The sequence below is a fragment of the Tenrec ecaudatus genome, chromosome 11 (assembly GCF_050624435.1).
Source record: "Tenrec ecaudatus isolate mTenEca1 chromosome 11, mTenEca1.hap1, whole genome shotgun sequence".
NCBI lineage: Eukaryota > Metazoa > Chordata > Mammalia > Afrosoricida > Tenrecidae > Tenrec > Tenrec ecaudatus.
In genome coordinates this window covers 90,357,105-90,374,032 of record NC_134540.1, presented here as the reverse complement: position 1 = coordinate 90,374,032, position 16,928 = coordinate 90,357,105, and the positions used below count along the sequence as shown (strand labels likewise).

General features: G+C 44.3%; 1 pseudogene; it reads left to right on the top strand.

Annotated features, from left to right (window-relative positions):
• The first annotated feature begins 2,077 nt into the window (after nucleotides 1-2,077).
• Nucleotides 2,078-3,083, top strand: LOC142460823 (U1 small nuclear ribonucleoprotein A pseudogene; annotated as a pseudogene).
• The last annotated feature ends 13,845 nt before the right edge of the window (nucleotides 3,084-16,928 follow it).

Below are 16,928 nucleotides of genomic sequence, written 5' to 3'. Positions count from 1 at the left end.
TATGTTGCCATCACCATTTGCAAAACCTTTTCTTTCTGCTTGAGTCCTTTGTATCAGGTCCGCCCTCTCCCACCCTCCCAGCCGCATGAATCCTTGATCAATTATATATTATTGTTGTTTTGTGTCTTACGCTGCCCATTGTCTCCCTTCACCCACATTTCGGTTATTTGTCCCCCGGTGGGGGGAGGGGGACCTATACGTCTACCTTGTGATAGGTTCTCCCTTTCTCCCCCTCCCCCACCACCCCACAACAATCCCACTACCCTCATGATACTGCTACTCTCACTACTGTTCCAGAGGGGGTTATCTCCTCGGAATCCCATGTGTCGAGAGCTCTCATCTGTGTGTATTCTGGTCTAACGGGATTTGTAAGGTAGAACTGAGCCATGAGAGTGGGAAGGGAGGAAGCATTCAGGAACTAGAGGAATGGTGTGTGTTTCATTGATGCTATACTGCACCCTGGTTGAATTGTCCCTTTCTTGTAACTCTTCTGTGGGGGGATGTCCAATTGTCTACAGATGGGCTATGGATCTCCACTTCAACCCCATCTTTCACATCAATATAATTTTTGTTTTGGATCTTTTGATACCAAATACCTGGCCCCATCGACACCTCGTGATCACACAGGCTGGTGTGCTTCTTATATGTGGGTTTATTTGCTTCTCAGCTAGATGACTGTTTAACTTCAAGCTTGTAAGTCCCCAGATGCTATATCTTTTGATAGCCAGGCACCATCTGCTATCTTCACCACATTTGCTTATGCACCCATTTCATCTTCAGTAATTGTGTCGGCAAGCTGAGTATCAAAGAGTGGCAGGATATTAGAACAAAGTGTTCTTGTGTTTAGGGAGGCCTTGAGTAAGGGTCCCAGATCCATCTGCTACCTTAATTCTTAATACTTTCCAGAACCTCTAAGTAGAAACTTGATTAACAGTCTGACCTGATTGAACAAACTCCAAATGCATCATCACCCTCACGTCAAAAGGAAAACAAGTGAGCAGCAGGATTTTGGCGGGGGGGGGGGGGGGGGTGCCCTTGTAAATATTGAAGTCTCGGGCTTTAGTGAGTGGAAGTGAATGGGTACTGGCCATTTTGAGTCGGAAAACCATATGGCTTACTATGCTTGGAATGACAAATCCAAGAGAAATCATGTCAGATTCATCATCACAAAGAACATTTCAAGCTATATCTTGAAGTACAATTCTGTATGGTAAGATACCTATATGCCCACAAGGAAGTCCAGTTAAAACAATTATTAAAATTTATACACCAACCACTAAAGCCAGTGATGAAGAAATTGAAGAACTCTACCAAGTTCTTCAATCTGAAGTTAATTAAATATGCAATCAATATCGATAATTATGGGTGATTAGAATGTGAAAGTTAGAAACAAAGAGAAAAGATCATAAGTTGGTTCACATGGCCTTCATGACATAAAGGATGCTGGAGAACTCGCGAAAGAATTTTGTATGGCCAATGATTTATTTATTGTGAATTCCATTTTTCAACCACACAAATGGCTATACACATGGACGTACACATGGATCTCACTAAATGAAACACACAGAAATTAAATGGACAGACATCATCTCTAGAAAGAGAAGCTCAATATCATCTACCAAAACAAAGCTAGGGGCCAATTGTGAAATAGACCCAAAATAGCTAACATGCAAGTATAGGTGAAAGTCAAAGAAAATGAGAACAAAGCCACAGAAGCCAAAATAAAACCTTAAGTAGATTTCACCAAAATTAAGAGGCCATCTTGAGACCTTCTCAAGAACAGATTTGATGCATTGAACACCCATGACAGAAGCCACTTGCCACTCCTCAGGAAAAGAGGAAGCTTCATAGTCCTGTGGAGAGTTAGTCTCAGAACCCACAGGAGCAGTTCTACCCTGTCCTATAGAGTCGTTATGAGTCAGCATCAACTTGATGGCCCTGAGCTTCCCCCTCCCCTCCTACACATGTGAAAACTGCCCAATGAATAAGGAGATGAAGAAAAGTTGTGGCATCTGAATAATTGCGTTGGGAAAGACTAGTGAAAGTACCTTGGCCAAGAGACGCTGCGTGCTGGAGTTCTTGCCCGCTTGCGCTACCGACCTCGGCGCCTCTACCTCGCTCCATGGCAGTGCCCGAGACGCGCCCCAACCGCACTATTTATATCAACCATCTCAACGAAAAGATCAAGAAGGATGAGCTGACGAAGTCCCTGTACGCCATCTTCTCGCAGTTTGGCCAGATCCTAGATATCCTGGTGTGGCGGAGCCTCAAGATGCAGATGCCTTTGTCATCTGCAAGGAGGTCAGCAGCGCCACCAACGCCCTGCGGGCCATGCAGGGCTGCCCCTTCTAGACAAGCCCATGCGGATCCAGTACAGGGCCCAGACGGACTCGGGCATCACCGCCAAGATGAAGGGCACCTTCGTGGAGCTGACCGCAAGCGGGAGAAGAGGAAGCCCAAGAGCCAAGAAGGCCGTGCAGGGCGGGGCCGCCGCCCCTGGGGTGGGGGCCGTCCCGGGGCCTGTCCCAGGCATGCCGCCCATGACGCAGGCTCCCCGCATCATGCTCCACATGCCCGGCCAGCCGCCCTACATGCGTCCCCCCGGCATGATTCCGCCGCCCGGCCTGGCCCCTGGCCAGCTCCCTCCAGGGGCCATTCCTCCACAGCAGCTGATGCCAGGACAGATGCCCCCTGCCCAGCCGCTTCCCGAAAACCCGCCGAACCACATCCTGTTCCTCACCAACCTGCCGGAGGAGACCAGCGAGCTCATGCTGTCCATGCTGTTTAACCAGTTCCCCGGCTTCAAGGAGGTGCGGCTGGTACGCGGGCGGCACCACATCGCCCGTGTGGAGTTTGACAATGAGGTGCAGGCAGGGGCCGCCCGCGATGCCCTGCAGGGCTTCAAGATCACCCAGAACAACGCCATGAAGATCTCCTTCGCCAAGAAGTAGCGCCTTTTCCCTCTTGCCTGCCCCTGTCTGCTCCTGGGGTGCCCTTCCCCGCCCCGGCTCAAGCCCCTGAAGGTAAGTCCCCCTCGGGGGCCTTCTCGGAGCCACATGTGAGTGGATGGTCGCCACACAGCATTGTACCCAGAGTCTGTCCCAGACATTGCACCTGGCGCTGGTAGGCTGGTATTAAAGTGTTTCTGTGAGGTTTGCTTTTACACACACACACACACACACACACACACACACACACACACACACACACACACACACACAAGAAAGTACCTTGGCCAGCCAGAAGAACAAATGCTGTCTCGGAGAAAGTACAGCCAGAACGCTCCTCCGAAGCAAGCATGTAGAGACTTCATCTCACATACTTTGGACATGTGATTAGGAGACATGTGTCACGTGCTTTGGACATGTTGTTGGATGTGTTTGCAAAGGACAGCCTGCTTGGTACTGTAGAAGGTCGGAGAAAAGAGACCCTCAACAAGACGGATTGACGCAGTGGCACCAACACGGGGCTCAGGCGCAGCAATTATGAGGGCGGCACAGGACTGGGTAGTGTTTCGTTATGTTGCACATGTGTGCTATGCGTCAGAGCTGACTGGACGACGCCTAACCAGAGCAACACCAATAGTAATCAACTCTAAGTAGCACTAAGGTTTATGAAGGCAAAAGAAGACTAAGTTTGGAAAAATCAAGAAATAATAACCAGCAACACCGAGTGCAAAAACCCTTCATGATACCAAGTACTCTCCTTAAAAATATCTTCATCAATCTTCACCTACCTCTTCATTCTCTCCTTCTATATCAAAAGTTTTTCCCCAAAGATCCACATGAAATAAATTTGTAAGCATATTTTACTAAATTTTATCTTTTCTATTATGTTGTGATATACATAGCCACACACATATATGTATATACGCACAATTTTTTGTGTGGAATTGTTGCATAGAAACCCCAACTTCTGTGTAACTAACCTCTCACCAAAACCACAACGAAAAAGCTATTTTACAAAAATACATTTATTGTTTCTAAGTTCTATTGAGTTCGTTCTACCTCAGGGACTGAATGCACAACAGAAGGAAACACTGCCCAGTCTGCACAATCCTCGCCATTGTTAGGTTAGCGCTCACGGCGATAGCGACTGTGTCACTCCTCAGTGAGAGGGATTCCTCTTTGCAAGGACCCTCTACTTCCCCACGCATATGGTGTATTCTGCTGGCACCCGTCTCTTCTGGCAACATGTCCAAAGTAAGTGAGAAGTCTCAGTCTCAGCACACTTGCTGTAAGGAGTACCCTGGCTGTGCTTCTTCCAAGACGGGCTTGTTCTTCTGGAAGTCCATGGTACTTTCACTATTCTTCACCAGCCCCATAATTCATGTGTCAGTTTTTAAAAATTATTAATAAATTATTCTATTGGGGGCTCCTACAGCTCTTATAACAATACATACATCAATTGTATCAAATACTTTTGTACAGATGTTGCCATCATCATTTTCAAAACATTTTCTTTCTGCCTGAGCCCTTGGTATCAGCTCCTCTTTTTACCCTTCCTCCCCCACCCTCCCACTCTTGTGGACCCTTGATAAATTATAAATTGTTATTATTTTCATATCTTGCACCATCCGCTATCTCCCTATACCCACATTTCTGTTGATTATCCCCCTGGGGGGGGGGTTATATGTTGATTATTGTAGTCGATTCCCCATTTCTCCCCTTTCTCCCCGGCCTACCCTCATGGTATCACTACTCCCATTACTGTTCCTGGGGGGTTGATCTATCCTGCATTCTACATGTCGAGAGTTCTTATCTGTACCAGGGTACATACTCCAGTCTAGCTGGATTTGTAAGACAGAACTGGAGTCATGATAGTGGGGGGAGGAAGCATTAAAGAACTAGAGGAATGTTGTATGTTTCATAGGTGCTATGCTGCACCCCAGCTGACTCGTTCCTTCCTTATGACCCTTCTGTCAGGGAATATCCAACTGTCTATAGATGGGTCTCCACTCTGACACCCATCGATATATTTGCTTGTTTGGGGTCTTCTGATGCCTGATACCTGATCCCGTTGACACTGTGACCACACATGCTGGCATGCTTCTTCTATGTGGACTTCATTGCTTCCCTGCTAGATGGCTGCATGTTTTATCTTCAAGCCTTTAAGACCCCAGACGCTATATCTTTTAATAGCCGGGCACCATCAGCTTTCTTCACCACATTTACTTTTGCACCATTTTGACTCCAGTAAACATGTCAGGAAGGTGAGCATCACAGAAAGCCAGGTTGTTAGAACGAAGTGTTCTCGCATTGAGGGAGTACTTGAGAGAGACCCAATGCCCATCTGCTACCTTAATACTTAACTTTTAAATATATGTACGTAGACCTATATCCCTATCATTACATATTAGTATACTTACCAGTGAGCATGCCTGTATTTAGACCTCTATAAATGTCTTTTGCCTCTTAGTTCTTTCCTCTATTTCTTTTTACTTTCCTCCTGTCTCACTGTCATGTTCCATCTTCATTCAACATTGCACTTTGTCAAACCCCACCAGACATTCTCCACCCTCCTGGCCATTGATTTTAGAACTCTTATTGTTCCCTTGTGCCTGGGTTTGTTGGCTCCCTCCTCTCGTTCTCCCACCTCCTCCTCTCCCATATCCCCCTGGAGCTGCCAGCACCATTAGTGTCTCCTCCAGATTGGTTTTCTTGCCTATCTTATATGGACAGACACGAGACAAAGAAAGAAAGCCTATACATAGTTCCAGGTCTCTCTGCTGACTTTTCTGAATGTTATCCAATTGGATATGGTGAAGTGCCATGCCCTGCCCACCAATTCCAAAGTCTATTTTTGGGATTCCTCGGGGACTTCATTGCTTTGCTCCCCTTGATGCTCTGTTGCGCTCCCTTTGTGTTTCACTGTGGTGTGTGGAGGTCAGACCAGGCACAATACCCGCACTGTGTCTCCAGTGCTGCCCCCTGTAGCACGGTGGGTCAGTGACGGGGTGTCGTGTCTTGTGCTGGGGCCAGCCCTATGGTCCTCTCTGTGCATTAGCTGCTCTGAGCAGGAATGTCGACATAGTGTTTTTCCTGCTCTTTCTTATTCATTGTGCAGCTTCAATATGCATGTGAAGTGATGGGAAATAGCATGGTTGGTTCTGGTCCTTAGTTCTAAAAGTGACACGTTGGCTTTTTAGCACGTTAAAGAGATTTTATGCAGCAGATTTGCCCAATGAAAAAAGCAAGCAGACAAACAAAATCAATCCAAACTCACTTTCTTTTTTTTCCTTTTTAAAATCATTTTATTGGGGGCTCATACACAATCCATCCATCCATTCATTGTGTCAAGCACATTTGTTGCCATCATCATTCTCAATGACAGTTCTTTCTACTTGCTCCCTTTCAGGAAGGGATTCGGACACAAAGTGACTCTAGAGGACAGAGGAGAATTATCCTTATGGATAAGCCTACGGACTTCTGAAACGGTGAATCTTTACAGAAGTAGAAAGCCTCATTTTTCTCTCTTGAAGGGGCAGATGGTTTCAAACTGCTTACCTTGCAGTTAGAAACCCAGAGCTTAACCCAGTATGCCAGCAGGTCTTCTGGTCAATGCAAGATGTCGCTTGAGTTCTTAACTGCTACTTCCATGAGTGTGGACTATGGATCCAAGTGAAACAAAACTCCGTGACACCTTTAACTCTGCCCTAGTCTGGTTTTGAAGGTTTTTGTTTTCTTAGCATTGGGGTGTAATTGTTGCTGAAAGCTGTCGTCTTTGACGATCATCAGTGAGTGCCTCGAATCCTTCTGGATCTTCCTCCAATCCTGATGTCTTGTTCTTCTTCTTTAATCTCTTGTTGGTAGTGTCTTCTGATTAAAAGAACAAAAACAAAAAACACCAAAAAACCCACAGCCATCGAATCCATTGTGACTCACAGTGACCCAGTGTGACAGAGGAGAACAGCCCAGGTGGATTTCTGAAGCTGTGAATCTTTATGAGAGCAGGAAGCTTCATCTGTCTTTCATGGAGAGGCTGGTGGTTTCGAACTACTGACTTTGTGGCGAGCGGGCCAATTTGTAACCCATTATGCCACCAGAGCTCCCTTGCAGAGCACTACCAGGCTCCTTAATTATATTAACATGAAATAATTCCTAATAAATGGACATTGTTAATTTTATTATTTCAAATATGATCTCTATGGGTCTTAAGATCCATTCCTGCTCTGAACTTTCAGGAAGTGTCTCTAGTCTTATTTTCTACGAATTTTATGTTTTTTTTTCTCTTTCACATTTAAATCTATGTAGACTTGATTTAATTTGGGGGTATATGCTGTGAGATAGAGTTTTAATATCACTTTTCCCAATGTTTAATCGGGAGTCTTGTTGCTAGTTCCATCAAGTCACTTGTGCCTTGTAATGACCCCTTGTACAACCGAATGAAGCACCGCCCTGCCCTGCAGCATCACCACTGCTGACATTTAAGTCCATTACTGCAGCCACTGTGCCAACCCACCTTGCTGAGAGTCTTCTTCTTTCCCACTGCCCTACTACGTTACCTATGGCACAGCCACAGGAGGTGAAACAAGGCCTCACCATCCTTGCCTCCGAGGAGCATTCTGGCTGAACGTCTTCTAAGACAGATCTGTTTGGCAGTCCATGAAACTTTCAACTGCTGTCTTAGTGCTAGTGTGTTATTACGTTGAGCGCACTTTGCCCAATTAGAAACCAGCTTCCCAGCTTTGTTGTTGGGTTTAGCTCTGGAGTCGTTTTTCTATTGTTCTCTCTCTGTATGTATGTACCATATGTTCTCCAAAGTATGTATGTATGTATGTATGTATGTATGTATGTATGTATGTATATACCGTATGTTCTCCCAGGAGCCCTTTTCTGCAGTGCTCAGTTGGAGAAAATGTGGCCGTCAGCTCCCATAAAGATGGCAGCCGCGGAAGCCCTGGTGGTGACTCTGCCCTGTCAGGATCTCTCCTGACTCCAGGGCACTGGTGATGCTTCTCTTGTCGATCCCGCGCCGGCTTGTTTCCATAGCTTTACGAGTGGTCTTGATTTGGGGTTAGAGCAAATCCCTTACCATGTGCTTTTCTACAAAAAGGTATTTGCTACACTACACTTGGTCTTTCGGGGTCTTTTTCCCCATATAAATTTGGGTACCAGCTTTCCAGCTCCATAATAAAATAACCTCACTGTGATTTTCAATGAAGTTGCATTGAATTTAAGAGAATGTGTGTGTTTGTGTTTTACCTGTTTATTGTTGTTCCCTTAAAGTAACTTTTATTTCCCCTCAAAAAGCAGTTCAAACTTTAGATAGAAAACAGGTGAATACAACACCACACAAAGGGGAAAAAGAAAAATTGCTACATTCTCTCAAATTCTACCACCAGTGCTAAGTATTAATGTAATTTTTAAAAAATCTTCTTTTTATGTAGAATAAAATGCCCATCAAACATAGATATAACAGTTTGTAGGGGTATAGATGTATGTACTTGAGATGCTAAAGAACATGTTTGCTCAATTCTACAATGCTAATTTTCATGCACATTTGGGAACTGGATTCGCAGCGCATCATCGGATCCCTCTGTGCCGGGCAGAAGCCTTGACTTGGCGCCATTGACCCTGCTGACTTGCAGAGGACACAGCAGCACGGAGACCACTGCGGAACGCTCGTCAGAGCTACTGCCTCGCCTTTACTCTTGGCCGCCTGGAAGATGACACTGTGTGAAAAGCCCGAACACCGGCTTCTCTGCCTGCAACAGTGACTTGGGTGCCTGGAACCTGAACCCGAAGAAGCATGATGAAATCAACCTATTTAGTTTATCTTAATTCCTATTTATGTTTACAAGAGAAATTTGATTAAAATAGAAAAATATCTTGTCTAAATAAGTAAAAGAGAGTTCTTTGACAAGTGAATAATGAGAACCCCGAGAGTTCAGAAAACGACAACCATTTTTGTCTCTCTTAGTTGAACAGAAAACAACACTGGGCAGCCATGGAGGATGGCTGCCTGTGGCCCTGTGAAGTGCCATCTCTATTGTCTGTGGACGGATTGGCCGTAGTAAACTCAGCACCGATTAGTACTGAGGCCAGCTCCGACTGGGCAGGAGGAGATGATCCAGTTTCGCGCACTGCTTGGTCGAAAGCAGGTAGAAAGTATGGAAACCATTTGTTCTCCATGTCATTAAGAATAAGCTGTCATTTTATTTTAATTCAGATTTGGGGTAATCACTGACTTCCCTTAACCATCATTCCTACATTAGTTAGGTGCTGACATTGTGTTTTGCATATCATACCGGAAGGAATATACAACAAAATTATTTTCTCAACAATATACCTTAACATTCACTTGAGAGTCACCAGGAGGACAGGAAGGCTCTGCTACCCCCTAGTGGTGGAGGTAGACAATCCAGATCACCAATGAAAGGCAACCGTTTCTCAGCCTATTGATCGGTTTCTCCCACAGAGATCACAATCCAGGGGCGGCATAGGCGAGCAGACAAGGAGTTTGGAAGAACCTTCTAAAAATGTATCTTTGAAGCCAAATAATATTACCCGATTGCATGATTCAGGGAAATTGAGGTTGTGCTTACAGCAGCATTACTCACCATGGCCAAAAAGCGCACACAACCTAGTAATCAACGAATGAATATGCATACTGTGGCAGAGCCAGGCAATGGAACACGATGCGGCAATAACAGGCAGTTACATCCTGATACATGCTAGAACATGAAAGAAACACAGGAGCATTTTGTACTAAGTGAAAGAAACCAGACATTTAAAAAGACCATTTAAAAGAAATATCAAGAACAGCCAAAGCCACGGAGACAGGAAGCAGCTGAGTGGTGGTCCGAGGCTGCAGGCAGGAAGAACGGGGATTGGCTGGTCGATGGGTACAGGATTTCCGTTGGCGGTGATGGAAACCTTCAGGGATCAGAGAGGGGTAATCACTGCACAAGAGCGTTCATGTACTTAATGTCACGGAATTGTACATTTTAAAATGGTTGAAGCGCTAAAATATTTTAAATCACATGTTTTTAAAACAGCCATAATGACATTGCTAGTAGGTTCAAGCTAGTGTCAAGAATTTCTTTATTTCCCTATTAACTATCTGGTAAACTTTCTACTTTTCAATGAGCTAGACTGCTGATGACGGACGTGAACTTGCGTGAATTGAAAGATAGGAGTTTACAAAAGAGAGAAGAGAAACCAGGGGCTACCTATTGGGGGGTGGGGCTTGATGAGTGGTTTAAACTGTTGGATACAAAGTTGATGATCTGAATTGTAACCCCTCGCCCCAACTTACAATGTAAAAAAAAATCTTTCACTGGACACCCGACATTGTATTTATTTAAAACACATGGTTTTGCTTTATACTGTGTATTCATGTTTCCTGAATAATGCTTTGTTTATATGTACTTTGTAAAGAATCATTCAAGTTTGCTTTGCTTCATAGTTGTACCAAACTTTACTAATACATTTGCTTTGCTGATCTGAGCTTCATAGCAATTGATTCTAATTTACTTTATATAGTGACTTGTTTTATATATACTGGTTTTCCCTGAAATCCAATTCCCACACATATAATTTGAAGTCTTATGTGAAGCATTTGCACATTTACTAGTAAATTTGTGCTGTGTTCCATCCTACACAGCAGTACTTGATGATACAACATATTTCGTGTGAGCAGTATGGTTTTCCATTTTCTTTTTCAGGTCTAGTAGAAAATTGCCACACAACTCAAGCTTATTATTTCAACTGGATTCCAATATACAGTTTAATTTTATTTATGCATGTATATTCTGATAATACCACTTGAAAATACCTTTAATACATAAATAATAGAAGATAGTTAAGGTATTGCTTTTCAGAAAAGGTCTTTGATGGGTTGTGGAGCACTGGCATGCTCAAATGACTGCAGATATTTCGGTGGATCAACCTGGGTATAGAAGCCAGGTGGTGCAGTGGTTAAGCACTCAGCTGCTAGCCAAAAGGTTGGTAGTTCAAACCCACCAACTGGTCCACAGAAGAAAGATATGGCAGTCTGCTTGGAAACCTTATGGGGAAATTCTATTCCGTCCTATAGAGCCACTGTAAGTTGAAATGGACTCGACAATAGGTTTTATTTGATTCGGGCGGGGGGGGGGGGAGGGGGCTGTCAGGTGTGAGGGTGGAGCTGGATATCCAGCTGTTGCATTGGGGGCTGTTTCTTTTCAAACATCATTTCATCGGGGGCTCTTACAGCTCATAAAACAATCCATCCATCCATTGTGTCAAGCACATTTGTACATATGCTGCCATCATCCTTTTCAAAACATTTCTTTCTACTTGCACTCTTGGTATATTTGCGCTCATGAACAATGATAAATGATTATTATTTTCATATCTTACATCAACCGCTCTCTCCCTTCACCCACAGTTCTGTTCGTCCCCCTGGGGGAGCAGTTTTACATCGATCATTGTGATCCATTCCCCATTTTCCCCCCACCTTCCTCCTACCCTCATAGTATCGCTACTCCCATTATTGTACCTGAGGGGTTCATCTGTCCTGGATTCTGTGTGTGGAGAGCTCTTTTTGTTTCTTTGTTTAATCGTTTTATTGGGAGCTCATACAACTCTTATCACAACATCCATTGTGTCAAGCACATTTGTGCATTTGTTGCCATCATCATTTTCAAAACATTTTCTTTCTACTTGAGCCCTTGGTATCAGATCCCCTTTTTTCCCCCTCCCTCCCTCATGAACCCTTCATAATTTATAAATTATTATTTTTTCATGACTTACACTAACTGAAGTCTTCCTTCATCCACTTTTCTGTTGTCCATCCCCCGGGAGGGGGTGTTATGTAGATTACTGTGATAGGTTTCCCCACCACCTTCTCCTGGTATTGCTACTCTCATTATTGGTCCTGAGGGGTTATCTGTCCTGGATTCCCTGTGTTTCCAACTCTTATCTGTACCCGTGTATATGCTCTGGACTAGCCAGATTTGTAAGGTAGAATTTGGGTCATGATAGTGGGGGAACGGGGTGGAGCATTATAAAGAACCAGAGGAAAGTTCTGTTTCAATGGTGCTATACTTCACCCTGACTGGCTCGTCTCTTCTTTGTGACCCTTCTGTGAGGGAATGTCCAATTATTTTCAGATGGGCTTTGGGTCTCTACTCCGCCTTGGGGCTGCTTCTATGGAGAGATGACTTCCAGCTACATGAACTCCGTGACATCTCTCCCTAACTCTACAGTTAACATTTTCCTTGAGTGGTTCTTTTTCTCATCGTCTCAGAGAGTTAACCATTTCATTATGAAACCAGTACATAATGGACAGGGGGAAGAGATTTACGAAATGATTTTAAAGCGGCAGGACTCCTCCGGATAAGGATTACATTCGCGAAAAGTGTGATGGACACAGGCATGGAACAGCTCTCCAGCTAAGACTTCCTTCCTTCCACTTCCAAGAAACCTCTACCTGGGGCAGCTCTACCTGGGGCAGCTCTACCTGGGGCAGCTCTACCTGGGGCAGCTCTACCTGGGGCAGCTCTACCTGGGGCAGCTCTACCTGGGGCTCTAAATGACCCCACTGGTGATCTGCTTCCAAACAACCCAGGTATTGAAAATCCTGTGGAGTACACAATCGTTCCACGTTGACACGCCAGAGGTTAGCATACATGAGAACAGATTCAAGGGCAGTTGGCTGGTTCCCATCTGTAGTTGATTGCATCTGTGTAAATGCCCCGGAGAATGCAAGGTAGAATTTCGCCTTCTGCCTCTTTGTCTCCTCATGTGGTTGGAATGCGTCATGGTAACTCAGGAGCCCTATGACAGCCGGATTCTAAGCAGAGAGAGGGCCCAAGAGGGGACATGAAGACTTGGTGTGCTGCTGTCTGCAGGGTTTGGTCGAAGGTCCCTCCTGCGGCACAGCTGCATCCAGCTTTCGTGTTCAGGAGATGGCATTGTTCCCTCGTCTTGCCTTGGGAGCTCTGAGTGTTTCTGTTCCTTACAATCCACGCAGATGAATGAAAACCGAAAAAGGAATGCCTTTCTGAGGTTATAAGAAACATGCCTGTGTGAAGAAATCAAATAGTTTACACATTTCTCACTCTTATTGTTCGACAGCCAATGTTATCTTTTGTCCTTGGAAAACGAAGTATAAAATCTCCAGTGCATTGATCTCACATCAATGGAGGTTGAAGATCAGGACATCATGTTCTGGGACCCAAGGTTGTTTGTTTTTCATTTGAATACATGAAAAGTAGGCAAAAGAAACATGGGGGTGGGGTGGGGTTTGAGTTGATTCTGGCAGCATCCAGCCCAGATTTCCTCAGCGTAAATCTCTTTTCTTCTGGAAAAATCTTCTCTGACCACCACATATGCTACCATGACGCAAACCTCCAGGTGAAGTGCTTCTCATAACTACTGTGTATCTCCCCGCTCCAGCACTGAGCTGTAATTGTCTCATAAGATATGAGCTATCTGTGTATCCCAACAGGAAGATATGCTCTGTGATGGGAGGGACAGGCTCTGTATTATCTACTCTGCATTCCCAGTATCTGTCCAGGGCCTGATACATGTTGTCAGTGACCATCAAATCAGCCTCAGACTCATGGTCACTAGAAGCACCTCAGAAAGGGGGACTACACAATTGCAGGGCAGAGACTTGAATGACGTGCATGATGTGGGTTCATGACGCATCGAGCGCTTCTCTAAAGTGCCCATCGTGTAAGCATCGCGTGTATTCAGTTGATGCCATGTACTGTGTAGGGGAGATTTGTTCCTAATGCTTTTAAATGGACTGGTTAGAGACCAGTCACAGAATGGTCAGGATCCAGTGCTTTAGGCCACAGTGCCTCTTTGGAAGCAGGTTGGCAGGTGTGTCTCTCTGGTCCTCAGCCTTTCAATTATGTGGTCCCTTAGCCTTTGCCTTTGGGCCAGGAAGCCTGCCTGACACTCTGCCTAGCAGTCTCAACACTGCTCTGTCTCGCAGTCACCATGCCATGCCTTGTGGTGCCTCTGCCACTGCAAGGAGGGGTCTCCCATGTGCTCTGCTGGTGACTCTTCTTTCTTGGGAGTCATGAGATGCCTGTTCCTTGCTCTGAGAGGACTGTCTTATACTTAGAAGACTAGCAGAACTGACGGATGAATCCCTTTCGTTAGTGTTTCACACGCTCAATTTGCATGATTGCACCTAATCGTTTGGTGGAGTTACAAAGATGTGGATGGAAGAGTTATAATTCAGCCATTCCACTTCACCACAGGAGTCAGACTTTTTTTGTCTTAGTACAGAATATATAATGTAGTTTTCCATGCCTGGCTTTTCTTTCCTTCGTTCTTTTCTTTCTTTTTTTGGTCATTTTTTGTTGTTGTTTTCTTTGGTTGTTTTGCTCTGTCTCATTTTTGTGCACATCATTATCTCTGCAGGTCTATCTAGATAAGATAGGTGGGATAAACAATCTGGAGGAGAAAACAATGGGACTAATGGTTTTGGGATGACATGGGAAAAGAGGAGTGAGGGAAAGGAAGTGGGTGTTAACAAATCCAGGAACAAGGGAACAACAAGTGATCTAAAATCAATGGCGAGGATGGTGCAGGAGGCCTGGCAGGGCTTGATAAAGGACAATGTAACCGAGAGGAATTACTGAAACCCAAATGAAGGCTGAACATGATAGTGGGACAAGAGGAAATAAAATTAAATAGGGGAAAGAACTAGGAGGCAAAGGGAATTTGTAGAGGTTTAATACAGGCATGCACATACGTAAATATATTTAGATATAATGATGGGGAAATAGATCCATATGTATATATTTACAGGGTTTGTATTAAGGTAACAGGTGGATATTGGGCCTCTACTCAAGTACTTCCTCAATGCAATAACACTTTGTTCTATTAACCTGGCATTCCATAATGCTCACCTTTCCGACACGATCACTAAAGACAAAGTGGTGCATAAGTAAATGTGGTGAAGAAACTGATGATGCCCGGTTATCAAAAGATATACTGTCTGGGATCTTAAAGGCTTGAAGATAAACAAGCGGCCATCTAGCTCAGAAGCAACTAAGTCCATGTGGAAGAAGCCCACCAGCCTGTGTGATCATGAGGTATTGATAGGATCAGGTCTCAATCATCAAAGACCCAGTACAAAAAAATCATATCATTGCGGATGAGGGGGCGTGTGGAGTGGGTACCCAAAGCCCATCTGTAGGCAATTGGATATCCCCTTACGGAAGAGTATCAGGGAGGGCACAAGCCAGTCAGGGTGCAGTTTAGCACTGATGAAGCATGCAACTTTCCTCTAGTTCTTTAATGCCCCCCCCCCACTATCATGACCCCAATTCTACCTTACAATTCTGGCTAGACTAGAGCATGTACATTGGTACAGATAAGAGCTGGAAACTCAGGGAACCCAGGACAGGTAAACCCCTAAGGATCAATATTGAGAGTAGTCATACTAGGAGGGAAGGGGAAGGTGTGGGGAGATAGAGGGGCCCAATCACAATGATCTACATATAACCCCCTCTCAGAGGGATGGACAACAGAAAAGTGGGTGAAAGGAGACATCATTCAGTGTAAGACATGAAAAAATAATAATCATTTATAAATTATCAAGGGTTCATGAGGGAGGGAAGGGGTGTGAGGGGAAAAGATGAGAAGCTGATACCAAGGGCTTATGTAGAAAGAAAATGTTTTGGAAATGATGATGGCAGCAAATGTATAAATGTGCTTGACAAATGGATGGATGTATTTATTGTGCTGAGTTGTATGACCCCCAGTAAGATGATTTTTAAAAAGTTTTAAAGACTTCAAGATCTATAACATCTTGAAAATAATAATGTAGTACTAAGTGTGTTTGTTCTTCTAAGCAATCATATGTACCTTGAATTTTTAATATAGGAAGCTTTACTGCGTTTGGTTTATAACTAAGCATTTTACCTAAGTCAAATGTTTAGAATCTGAGAACTGCCTTTGATAGCCGTCAGCAGATATTTGTTCAATGAATGAAATGTGTAGCATACTGGCACATGTAATTAAAGGGTAGGCCTGTTTCTCCAAGACCCAAAGAGAATCCAAGGGGATATTGGATGTGGCCTTAGTATGCCCTCTTTTCTGGGCACTGCCCACACCCCGATGTGTACATGGCGTCATGCCAGCATCCCCCGTTTTCAGTCTTGGATGTTCTCAAGGTCTTTTTCTTCTCCCTTAGGATTCTGATGGATATAAGGGGGGATCATGCCCCCACGATGTTCTACGATCCATTGCAGTGGTCGCACAGAACTCACAACCAATATTCACTGTTATGGAGCTTACTAGGGAAATTTACAGGTTATGAGTCATGATCAGAAAACATTAAGAAACAGGGTTTTGTTTTGTTTTTTGGTTTGCTTTCAGTGCTTCACCTCAGCTTTGCTGACAGGTACATCTCTACCTGGGTCATGATCTTTCATCCCTGTGACCCCTTGTTCTCTCCTATGGTTGGACAAGTGTTAAAAGTTCCTTTAGCAGCTAAAGTTAGCACCAATAAATGCCCAAAAGGCAGCTACGAATCAGCCTCTTTCCTGAAGGCACTGGGTTTTTCTCATTCCATGGAAGCCCGTTGTTCCGGCTCACCGTCTCAATGCTGTTCTCTGTTGCCAGTGTTGTTGCCACCATTACTCCACACAGGATCTCGAACAAGTTCAGGGCTCTTTTTTCTGGATAATTCTGGGATTCTCTCTTTCTGCTTCTCAAATGGCTCACTTTATACCCAGCCAAATGGCAAAACTAACCAATCCCCTCATTAGTGTCTACCTCTTATTGACAATCTCCTCCCCAGCTATTTAATGGGAACTGCGGGTCAAGTAATTGCATTTCACAGCAACAACCATTTTAGACTACACGACTATTGATATCAAAGAAGAAATGGATGATTTTTATAAACATCAGCAGTCTGAAATTGATCTGACATGCAACCAAGATGCATTGATAATTACTAGTGATTGGAATGTG